Raw genomic sequence first — 12,198 nt, 5'->3', positions numbered from 1 at the left:
TGTTGTCTCGTTCGCGAATGATTCGTTCAAAAGAACGAATTTTTTAAGTGAACGTACTGAACTGAATCACTTCCTCAAGTGATTCGTTCGTTTCTCAGTTCAGTTGAACTGTCAGCAGGCGGCAGCAGGTGGCGCTGCTGACAGTTCAACTGAACTGTGAAACGAACGAATCACTTGACAGTTCAACTGAACTGAGAAAGTGAACTGAGAAAGTGAACTGTCAGCAGGCGGCGCTGCTGGCAGTTCCACTGAACTGAGAAACGAACAAATCACTTGAGGACACAACACCGGCGCTGCTGACAGTTCAACTGAACTGAGAAACGAACGAATCACTAGAGGGAGGGACCGCGCGCGCCGACTGCGCCGTGTCACCGACGCATGAATCTATGGCAAGCCATTCCTGCCAGAAATACGCCACATTCAGTCACGTTTCAACTTCATTACGGCGTAAAAAACGCCGTTTTTTTCAGATTTACGCCGTAATGCGCTAAAAGAACGCCATTTTTTACACCGTAATGAAGTTGAAATGCGACTGAATGTGGCGTATTTCTGGCAGGAACTGCTTGCCATATGAATCACTCAGTGAACTACACTCTCCTGAATCATTTTCCTCTGAGGGATACACTTTCATGGCGACCGTTGTTCCCCTTGTTTTAACAGATTTAGTTTCCAGATAAACAAACTTAAAACGTTATGCTGGCAGTAATGAGGAGCGACGGAGGGAGATAGGGGTGTGTTGTGTTCAAGTGTACCTCGGAGAAAACTAACTTTTTTTTAAACTCTGCTAAATTTGCCACCGCAACAACAGTACAGTAGGACACAGCATGTAACAAATAGTGTATAAAACCCGCAGTTTGAGAAAACGCATGACTGTCTGATCATCTCATTGCGACAATTTGCAAGGGAACGGTGCATATTCAGTGTGAATCCTTCACTGAATGTACTGTGGGGTATACGTTCAGTGAACGGATCACTCACTGAGCCCAATTTGCGAGTAGACCAGTTAAATAGCATACCATAGGATAGGACACTTAAAACATCATGATTTATAATATAGTTATGTATAGTTTTATATTTACAAATGTGTTTGTCAAAGCAACACAGTCACAACACTCTCGTCTCCCGGTCCTGGAAGCTGTGAACTGAACTGAAACTTGAACCGTTCAGCCGTATATCAGTTCAGGAGTCGCAGGCTCCTCCTGCCAAGCACTGAATGATTCGGTGATTCAGTGAACGAATCTTTTGAACGAATCTTTCTAGTGAACTGATTCTAGTGATTCAGTACATCTAAAAGAACTGGCGTGCCCATCACTCATAGAGAATAGTCTGGCACAGGAGTCAAATGGGAGACGGTTTAAGAAGCCGGGCTGATTAGCAGATGAGGAGCAGGTGTGTCTAGTGAGGCTTGCTCCTGAGGAGATCAGCCCCGCCTCTCTCTCATGCTCTGCTTCCTGACAGAGAGGGAGGAAAGAAAACACTGTCAGACTGGGATAAGGGGAAACACAAAAGCAGAATCATGACAATGGGGTGACAAAAGAGGACATTTGCAGAGATATAGTATACATGTACTGTTTTTTAGAAGTGAGTTTGTCCCAAACTGAGCAGCATTGAAGTATGAAAGCAGAAGCAGGAAAATACACTAATTGAAAAGAACTTAAATGTGTGATTTTGTGAGGTTGGTGCAATGTAACAACACAATTTCATTCTCTTCCTAAACAATATGATTAAAATTTGTCAAGCATAAAAAGATTCTAGTGTAACACAAAGAATTTATGTTATAAACTCATGTTAATAACACAAGAATGGTCTTAAATTCCAGGTCAAGAAGCTTACAAATATTGAACATATCAAGTTTGGATGTTGGTAATCGTCGGGCAAATGTCAAAGTGATGCATCTGAAGCCAGGAAAAATCTTAAGGTCTTAAAGCTGCAGTAGGTAAGATTGAGAAGAGAGCAGACTTAGCCTGAAAATTTGAACTAACACAAGTTCCACATCACTTCCCCTCCCTCTCTGCTGCACCCATACCCTGCCTCCAAGCCCCTCCTCCCTGCGGCGTCTGCGCGGCTGCCGTGACAACCAGTAACATTAGCCTTAGCATCAGAAACAAGCTAACTCTGCCAAGCCACTACATCACAGTCGCTAACATACCGTCCGCGCTGCGGAGTGTTACTGCAACAATCGCCATATTAGCTTTATGGTTGTTTGTTGTCTTAGCCATATATGCTGTTGTTGGCAGCGGCGGTATGGGCAGTTTCTCCTTTGTGGATGGCTGTTACTCCACCATAGCTTTCACTAGCCTCCTGACGCCGCTCACAGAGCTGTTTGACTGAGCAGTAGCCTGCAGCATGAGCGGAGGGAGGTGGCAGCGTGTGTGAGTAGAGATTGACAGATGTCAGACATTTCCTCAGACGCTCTTCTGGTTCTGATTGGTTGTTTTGTGTTGGGCGCAGTGGATTCTTGCAAACCGCAGTAGGAGCAGTAGGTGGGACCAATGGAGCCGTTTTTTTCTTTTCACAGATCACATGTCTCATGTACTGCTGACAGTTTTAGCAAATGTGACAAAAAATTACTTTTATACAAGTTACCTACTGCAGCTTTAAGTGGTAGGTAGTATGAGTTGACTCTCTGTGACTTTAATGATCTTATGAAATGTTCTGACAGCCCAGCAATACAAGCTGAAACTTGCAAAAACTTCCTTTTAACAGGCAGAAACCTCAGGCAGAACCAGGCTCTGGGTGGGCAGCCATCTGCCTTGACTGGTTGGGTTAGAGAAAGATGTATGGGATACATATACATATTGGGATCATATAGTATATTTACGTAATACAGCGCTATGGATGTAATGGAAGTATGACTAGTGGTAGTAGTAGCAGTTGCAGCGGGTGGCAGGCAGGGCCATGGCAGGAGACGTAGCTATAATCCACAATCCATGTTCAGACACTCTCCCTGGGAACCTGCAAGACGACAAAGCACAAAGACTCCAGGGAGTCTAATCCTATGGCAGCATAAGTAAGGGCTGGTCCAACGCAAGCCTGAGCCAGCCCTAACTATCAGCTTTATCAAAAGTTTTAAGCCTACTCTTAAATGTAGGTATGTAGATATATCTGACCAATGTACCATGTGACAACACCACAAGATGAACTGAGATGTTACATAGTAACACTAGTGTTTGTCCAATAGTTGTTGTAATGTGTGTCTTCAGAATATCGTGGTTTTTGCTGTTGGCAATCTGTACAGTTTTCACAGATTCACCATTAATTGCACTCGTGCACGCACACACACGCATGCACGCGCACACACACACACACACACAAACACACACACACACATGCACCGTAATGTAGACTCACAGGGTTCCAGACGCTTATAGCAACGCATGGAAAAATAAGCCTCATTGGCTTATCTGTCTCTGGGATAGGTTTTACATGCATAACAAAGTTTGATTGACACATTTTGGGACAGTTGTTTTGAAGAAATAAATAAAAAAAAAAAAAAGATAATTCAGTCAGTAGGCACAGTGTCCATATCACAATGAGGGCTCACAGTGCTTCGGATGTCTGGAAATTTCTGGACAGGCAGGAAGGATTTATTTCTAATATAATAAAAACACACATTTAAATAAATATCACGTCATGAATAACATTGTATATTGAGAATATTGAGTAAATATCAGATATTGGATGATGACTATTCTTAAGCATTTGTACATTGTTTTTAATCGACAGATGGATGTGCACAGCTCATAAAGTTGTTATTTAACGAATGTGAACACTGATGTACATATCAGAATTCATATTGGTATAAAGCTACAAATATCACTAATGTAAAACCATGTGGAGAATTAATAAACACAACTCTGGTAATTTTGAAAAATTATTCATTTAATTCACATTAAAACACGTGACCCCCTTCCCTCTGCTTTCCATATATCACATAACTTGACATTAGAATCAGAATCAGAATCAGAATCAGAAAAAGCTTTATTGCCAAGTACGCTTTTACACATACGAGGAATTTGTTCTGGTGAAATTGGTGCATGACACATCTATAATAAGAGCATAAAATATAACAATTTAAATAAAATTTAAATTATGCAACAAATTAACACATTTTAACACTTCTGCCTCATAATGTATGTATATACAGCATATAATATGATAACGTATATATTGTTATTCTGTATAATTATTGTGCTGCCCTCGTCATATGTGCTGCATATAACTTGGCAGTCAGATAAACGCTTTCCTAACATCAAGACTCTGACGACCGTTGTTCCCTTGTCCACAGGTTTATTGACATTGCAAGGAACGGTGAAACTATAAAACACAGAAAGATAAATACATCTCTGCTTGCTCTCAGCATGTCCAGTATAAACAGTGTAGATCTATCAAATCAATTTGCTATGAATTAAATCTCTTATTTTTACCTGTTACAGTAGTATGTATTTGAATCCAAAATGTAATATATGTCATCATTTTTAGCATCTAAATTATGGTCCCTATTTATTGCAATGGTCCTTTAATGAACTTTGAGTGATTTGGGAGCTGTATAGTCCTGTAACAATGTTGTCTCTAGCATCTATCATAGTTTTTATCATCAAACTTGACAAATGCAGAATTATAACAAAAACTAGACAATTTACCCTGGGGAAATTTTGAAAGGGCCACGGGGTCTACTGCCCAACTGCGTACACATACATTACATTATATGCCCATATGTCTGTTTGTGTGTGTGGGAGCGCCAGAGAGGAGTGCTCACAGAGGTACTGAGCCTCAGAGGTTGCCAGGGCAACTTGAGAGGCCCTCCCAATCATGCTCTATGAGACACAGCTGCGCACGCACACACACGCCCGCTCTCAGCACTCAGGCACACATGCACTCAGAGAGAGAAAAAGAGCCATTTTCTGCCTCTGCGCTGGTCTCACATTCGGGCTTCTCCTGACCAAACGGTAGCTCCTATCAGGAAAAACACACACACCTTGAGCGCCTTGAGGACTTCCTGAACGATTTGGTGTAATTCTGTGTTTCTACAGCAAATATTGTGGACACAGTCGCGAGTTGAAAAAAAGAGCTCCTTTCTGCTTCTCTCAGAAAATCTTTGTATTGGAGTCAAAGGGGAGCAGAGACAGACGTGGCAACGCTTAGAGGCTGCTAATTCAAATTCTGTAAGTCTCACAGATTTTTCCAGCTCTCTTTTTGGTTTTCCAAGGAATGTAATAATTTAGGAAAATTGATGATTTCATTTACAGTTACATTGCTGTTCGGAAGGTTAAATAGTTCTATATGTAGAATGTGAAAGCTACTCTGAAAAAGTTAAGCCAGTTTAAGGATACGAAAAGAGACTGCATATGTACATGTTTTTTTTAAAATTTATTTCATTCATGTTTGTGTTATTTATTCTACTTTTATTAATCATATTTGATTAAATGTATTTTAGAAATTACCCCCCCCCCCCCAAAAAAAAAAAGAAGAAGAAATGATAAGTATCGGTATCAATTAAATTGCGTATGGCCCATCCCTAATGGGAGTCGAAGCTTGAGGCTGGCATGGTGACGTGGCACTAGTTGAGGGTATAATCTCACTTCCACTACAAGCGTTGGCATCTTGGTCAGTAGTACTTTCACACTGTTGCAATTGTTGGGGATAAAAAAGTAAAATACAATTAAGGGCATTGATCATGTGACACAATTTGGACAGTAATAATCCATTAGTTGTTCAACGTGTATTTACCTTTTGACTGATAAAATCCCAAAGCTTCTTTCTCCTGAGAAAATTTTCAGGGCAAGGAAACAGATCCTTCAGGTCATCCCAGGTAAGGCTTTTCAAAGCCTCCTCATCAACATTGGTGGCTGTGAACTGATAAAATATATCTGATTTTAAATGAGACACTTTCCAGCTTCTCTGGATGTGGCTGCATGTTAGAAGCACATAGACACACGTTTGTTGGGTTGTCTATGCAATGAAGCACTGATTTTTGTCCAAATGCTAAATGTCACATTTACTAATCGCCAACCAATCAAAAATAATTGAAAGCCTATCATTTTGACACACGTTGCAAATAAAGATGAGGCAACTTTATAGACTGAAAAAATAAACATCTCTTAAACTTCTATTTTGTTTTATGTAAAAAAGATTTTTATTTCCTAAGTGAGAGTTTTATCTTACAATGTGGGAATTCTATATTATGTGATGTTAACTTTTTCTAGGGCTGTCAAATGATATATTTAATCCCAATTAATCTCATGATTGTCCATAGTTAGCTTGCATTAATTCACGGACATTTTTTATCTGTTCTAAATGTACCTTAAATGGATATTTTTTTAAGTTTTTGATATTCTTATCTACGTGAGAGTGGACAAATATGCCCTATTTGGGTGGATTTGTTTATTGTAATTGCAACAATCCAAAACAAGGAAAAGTACTGTCCAGAAATATTCCAAAATATCCAAAAACATGGTAAAAAGCTTAATATGGCAAACCAATGTAGTGGCCGGAGAGGTGGTGAGCTCCCGCTGTTGCTGCTATATCCGGTCCCCTCTCGCTATCCATCTGTGTGTGCCCATTTGCCTCTCCACAACCGGACTACTTTAACACCTCCCGACCCACCCCAACGCAAACACATCTTGACAATCCCGCGTTCAAAGATATAAATGCTAAAGCTGCTTAGCTAATCAGCTAATATATGTAAAATACATGACTTACCTTCTAACGCCGACCGTATGGTATCATCAAACTCCTCCATGCTGGGTTAACAGCCTTGACACACAGTGGTGTGACCGTGTAGTATAATTTTCTAACACAGATATGTGATGTGCTGAAGAAATGTCATGTGGCAATGCTTTATGATAATCATGTGGTGTGTATTAGATTAAGGAAGTACATTAGTGCGACGTAGAAAGAAATGAGTTAATGAGGATGAAATGGCTGTTATGAACTGAACTCCATGTAACCTCACTGTGACCTTGATGTAACCCTAAGTGCACTTGCTTAAAACTGTTATTCTTAAAACATATCATAAGCAACAGCCAAGAAATAATTGTGTCTGGACTAGTAATAACTTAGGTAAAACTGGAAAACAAGATGGAAAATACTGGTATAATCTTAGTCTAAAGGAGATTATTAAATAAAAAGAGGACATACCTCAAGGATGTCCTAGTAATTAGGGAACATTTGGAATAGGAAATGTAATAACACACAAGAAAAGTCATCTGCTAATATACGTTGGGAAATTACCTTATGGTGTAATAAGTTAAGACTTATACAATGTTTAGAGAAAGGACAATGTTTAGAGGATGGACAATAGGCATGGATAAGTACAGTCCCAACTGTATAAAAGCAGAAGTACAAGCCATATTAGATCAGCGCCCTTTATGTGTATCTTATGTACATGTTGAACGGTTCTCCTTTTTATTGAAATAAAAGTCTTTGCTACCCAGAACTCTGACTCCTGCTGATGACTTCATTGAACACCAACAAGAAGATTTTCCTGAACTGAATTGAGCATAGCTAAAAACTTTGAATTCTTGGTCCATGTGGCTTGGGGCCTCGGTTCCAAGACACCACAACGGACATAAACTGAAAATGCGTAGGCATAGAATCTACTGAATTTCAAAAAAATATTCTTTAAAAATATATTTTACATATTTTATATTTTTGATAATCTATTTAGTAAGATGTAGTGTTCAATAGAGTGATTTAATATTAAAACAGTTACTAGAAAATAACTGCTTAACTAACCCATAATGCCTCGGGCTCAAGAGAAAGAAACAGGCAAAGCGCGCAAACAATGTGCAATGGCGGCATGGAGATGCATGATTTGTCTCCTCTTTATTGCATTAAGTCTAAAGGTGCTCCTCAGCCACATGAATGCAATTCACGGTCGTAGTCCGGATTTTTGGGTTTACTGTGGAATTGATGGCTGTGAGCAGGACTTCAGAGTTTTTAACTCGTTCTTTCGCCACATTAAACAGACGCACCCTCTGTATTTAACGGCTGGATACCCACCAAATGGATGAAGAACGACCCCCACATCCCACTCTTTGGGGCAGGAAAATTTTATCATTCAATTTTATCATGTATCATTCCTGCCACAGCCAGCACTGTGGATACATCGCCTGAAGCATCTTGTCCTGTAACAACCAGCATTGTGGAAATATCACCTGAAGCATTCCACCCTGCAACATTGCAGCGTCATGCTGTTGGCGACCCTGTCTCCTTAAGTGTCAAACTAACTTTATGATATTTAACGTGTTCTGACCTATGATGGCTAAGGTAATTCTAACTCATTTTATTTTGACCCCTTTTATGTGTTTTTTTTTCCTACAAAGTGCATACAAAGGCAATGCAAAATGAATAAAAACTGTCATTTTTTATATGTAAAATGTCCTCAAGTTTTCATTAATTTGGAGATTATTGTTTGTGTTTGGGTGATAGAGAGGGTGATAGATGATAGTTTTTTCCTTGCCAATATCACACAGCTGTGCGTGCATCACCCCCAGTTCACTTCGTTCTAGTTCAGCTGATTGGTTCCTAGAATGCAGTTAAATCCTCCAGTTGTGAACTCTTTTGTACACCTTGTGAGTAGTGATTGACAGATGTCAGACACTCCCTCAGACACTCGTCTGGCTCTGATTGGTTGTTTTGTGTCGGGCGTGGTGGATTCTTGCAAATCACAGTAGGAGCAGCAGGTGGGACCAATGGAGCCATTTTTTTTCACAGATTACATATTTCACGTTCTGCTGTCTGGGTATAGGGACAGTTTTAGCAACTATGACAAAAAATTACTTTTATACAAGTTACATACTGCAGCTTTAAAATGACTACACAGACATTTTGCAATTACTCACATTCGACCCTCTCAAAGACATTCAACATAACTAGTGGAAAGAAAAGCAATTTCCCCTCGGGGTCAATAAAGTATTTCTGATTTCTGAATGGCGTAGGTGTGTAGTGACTTGTTGCTGTTACGTATTATAACTGGTACAACCTTCAGATAAACACCTGCACCTTGCCTGGAGAGAGTGAGGGAGGTTCCCTCAAGGGGCGTGATGAGGTACACTCCTGGACTTGGCTTAGCGATGATGTGCAAGACTCGCAGGTGAATCTCCTGACATTCACTGCAAGCCTTTTTAAGTGTACAGGCCTCAGGTTTGTGATTGGTGCGGCCGCACTTCCGGCATCTCTTTCCCTCTGCAATCCATTTCTCTATCTGGTCAACAGTCTGTGTAGTAATCGTAGGGCACTGTGAGAGATAGTGATCTGTACCTTTACAGAAGAGACAGAATTGTGCTGCTTTCTTTGGCTTAGAACTGGGAAAAACTGACTGTGTGGGTGAGGCAGGTGCGGCAGTAGATGTATCACTTCCATGATAGATTGTCACAGGTGGTTGGCTCTTTGCTTTGTGCACGTTAGTGGGTTTCTTTTCATTTACTGCCTTCTCCAGTAGGTTTCGTTGTGCCATCTTAGAAGACAACCTTTGAACCTCAGCCTTAACTCTCAGCTACTCTGCAGGGTCCCGGAGGTTGTAGAGGTTGAGACCGTAAGTCTGCAGTCTGCCATGGGCTTGTAGGTGCTCAATAAAACTAGTGATTTGGGGAGTGTAGTATCTGCTCTTCTGCAGGAAATTCCTATCTCCTGGGCTTGAGGAATCCTTCTACCCGTATATGATGTAAACCTTTAACATAAACGTTGAGAGCCATAACCACATTAGGCACCCTCTTTCTTTGCAGTATATGCCCTGTCATAACCATATTAGGTCTTCTTCAACCCTTCTGTGTTAGTTGTATGAACACAACTCCCCTATACAATTCACGTTTGAGATGCTGTATGTGTGTGTTGATTCAATTGGCTGAAACCACCCAGACATAGCATGTTGTCTGAGATGCTGTACTTGTTTTAATGAACTTGTTTATTTATGAACAAGACGGTATCGGTGGAGAACTTCTTCATCATCTTCACTTCATTGCTGCATCATTTGTTCACAATAGGAATTTACCCAGGAGTTTGTCAACATGGCCAGTCGACGTAAGCTCTAGTCCATTTGGACCTTCCAGCAAAATAAGCATCTCTAATAGGAGGTCCACACAAAGTGCAAAGCTCTGGAACACCTTAGAATCCTCTGCCTTGATGTCAGGGGAGTTCAGGATGGAGGCAATTTCACCTTGTGCCAGCTGGTGGGGTTACCTGTATTGACGTTGTAGGGCTAGCATGCCGGCAGTGTACAGCTGACGGTGATGACAACAAGCCCGTGCAATAAGGCATGCATCCTCTAGCACCAGGTGTTCCATAAGTATTTGTAAGGTTCAGACAGCTCAGTATGTGGTGTCAACAAATAGTCCAGTGCCATCTTCAGATCTGTGAACTCCTTCTCACTATCATGTACCAACTTGGGGAGAGCTGGTACTGGGACTGGCTGAGTAGGGAATGCAGGGGTGGCTGAGTGTGGCTGAGGGACTGTTTGGGCTGTGGAAGCAAATGGGAAGGCTAGGGGATTGTATTGGGGATACCCTGTCTGACAACCCTCCCTACCCAACCCAACTCTAATTGGCTTTTTGTGTGCATCTCCCTCTTTTGTCATGGCCGTGTGGCCCGGTTCGTGACACCTGGCTGGTAAGTTGGCTGCCCCGGCTGGAGCTGCTGAACAAGCAGGGGCTGATGAGAAACCAGTGGAACTGAGGGCTAGGGAAATGGTGGCTGAGCTGCAGCTGATGGTCCGACTGGTGCTAAATGATGCATCTGCATTGGTTGGTGTAGTGGACCTGTAGCTGGAACAGTTCCTGATGTGGCGATGTAGAGACCTTAAAAAAATAAGATAATTGACAGTGTGTTTTCATCATAGATGGTATGCATTGAAAACTACTTTTCCATAAACCTTTAAGTGGTGAAATGCAATGTAATTTCAAGATGCTTGAGTGAGGTATTATTGACCAATCAAGAGTCAGCTGGTTGACTGGCGGGAGAAAACAAGCAAGGAAAAAAAAACTGGGAAGAGAAGAGCACATGTTGGCCGGAGTACTGGCATGAGTATCATTTTGTAGTTAAACGTTATGTGTAACTCGCAGGTTGAATACTCGCAATACTGCAGTTTGAAGTGCAGTGCAGCTAGGTTAACTGTGTTTGTTCTTACTAGCTTTGAGACAAAGTGCTTAAGTGTGGACAATAAAACATGGACGTTTAAGCTAGTAGCCTCGTGAGGGACAGTCAGCTGTAAACACCATCGCTGTCGCTTTCACTGAGGACGGGAGAGACAAGGATTTCGCTGGAGGACCGGGCACGTTTATTAGCCGGTTACCGCTGCCTGAGAGGACGGACTCTGCCACTGGATCTGCATGGCCACACAGACAACTATCTGGTGCATCTCGCCTGCTGCTGCTTCTTCATCACCTGAGTCTGCCTACTCTTCTAACCTGTTTCTTCTTTATCTTCTACGTCATGGATTTGTGAGTAAGAGGAGCCTTTTCTCTGAGGCACGGCGTGTGTCATTACTCGTTAAACGATTGGAGAATTTGTTTGTTTCATGTGTACCAACTTAAGGGCCCCAACAGTTAAAAACCCAAGCACTTGGTAATATTTAAAACATTTTCAAAGGTTGAACTGGTTGACATATAATTTCATTGTGATTGTACATTGTTAAAAATATACTTCATTGTGATAGTTACAGAGTTCATCGTAGTAGCTAAGGAAAAAAAATATAAAGGTATTTCATTGTGGTATTTGTACTTAAAAACAAAGGGAGTAATATTTAATTTACAGGATAAGTATGTGAGGTCCAAATGTTTTTATTTGCCACTTTATTTTTGGGGACCAACTTTGAGTTCAAAAGGTACACTGGTACTTATTTTGAGTTGTTGATACTGTGAAGCAACAGAAGTAATATTGTTTGGTGAACTTTAAGTAAAGCCTTTTCAACAACGACCAAAGACAGACAATATTTCGAATTCATAGAAAAGAGACAGGACAAAAAGAAAATAAAAGTATTCTGATTACACATTCTACTTAGCTGTCATGAACATTTTGTTCTTCTAAGGTCTACTAACATGTAAGATACTTACCATTGTTTAGCTCATAGTGGTTGAGTTTAATGATTCTACAGTGGAGGCACCGCACTATCACTATCATTTCTTTAGATACATAAGCCTGTGACAATAACATCTACTGGTAAGTGGGGATTTAGCCAATTCAACATCAACTGCCACCTAC

This window comes from Chaetodon auriga, chromosome 2 (genome assembly GCF_051107435.1).
Source record: "Chaetodon auriga isolate fChaAug3 chromosome 2, fChaAug3.hap1, whole genome shotgun sequence".
Classification (NCBI taxonomy): domain Eukaryota; kingdom Metazoa; phylum Chordata; class Actinopteri; order Chaetodontiformes; family Chaetodontidae; genus Chaetodon; species Chaetodon auriga.
Note: the sequence above shows the minus strand (reverse complement) of the source record.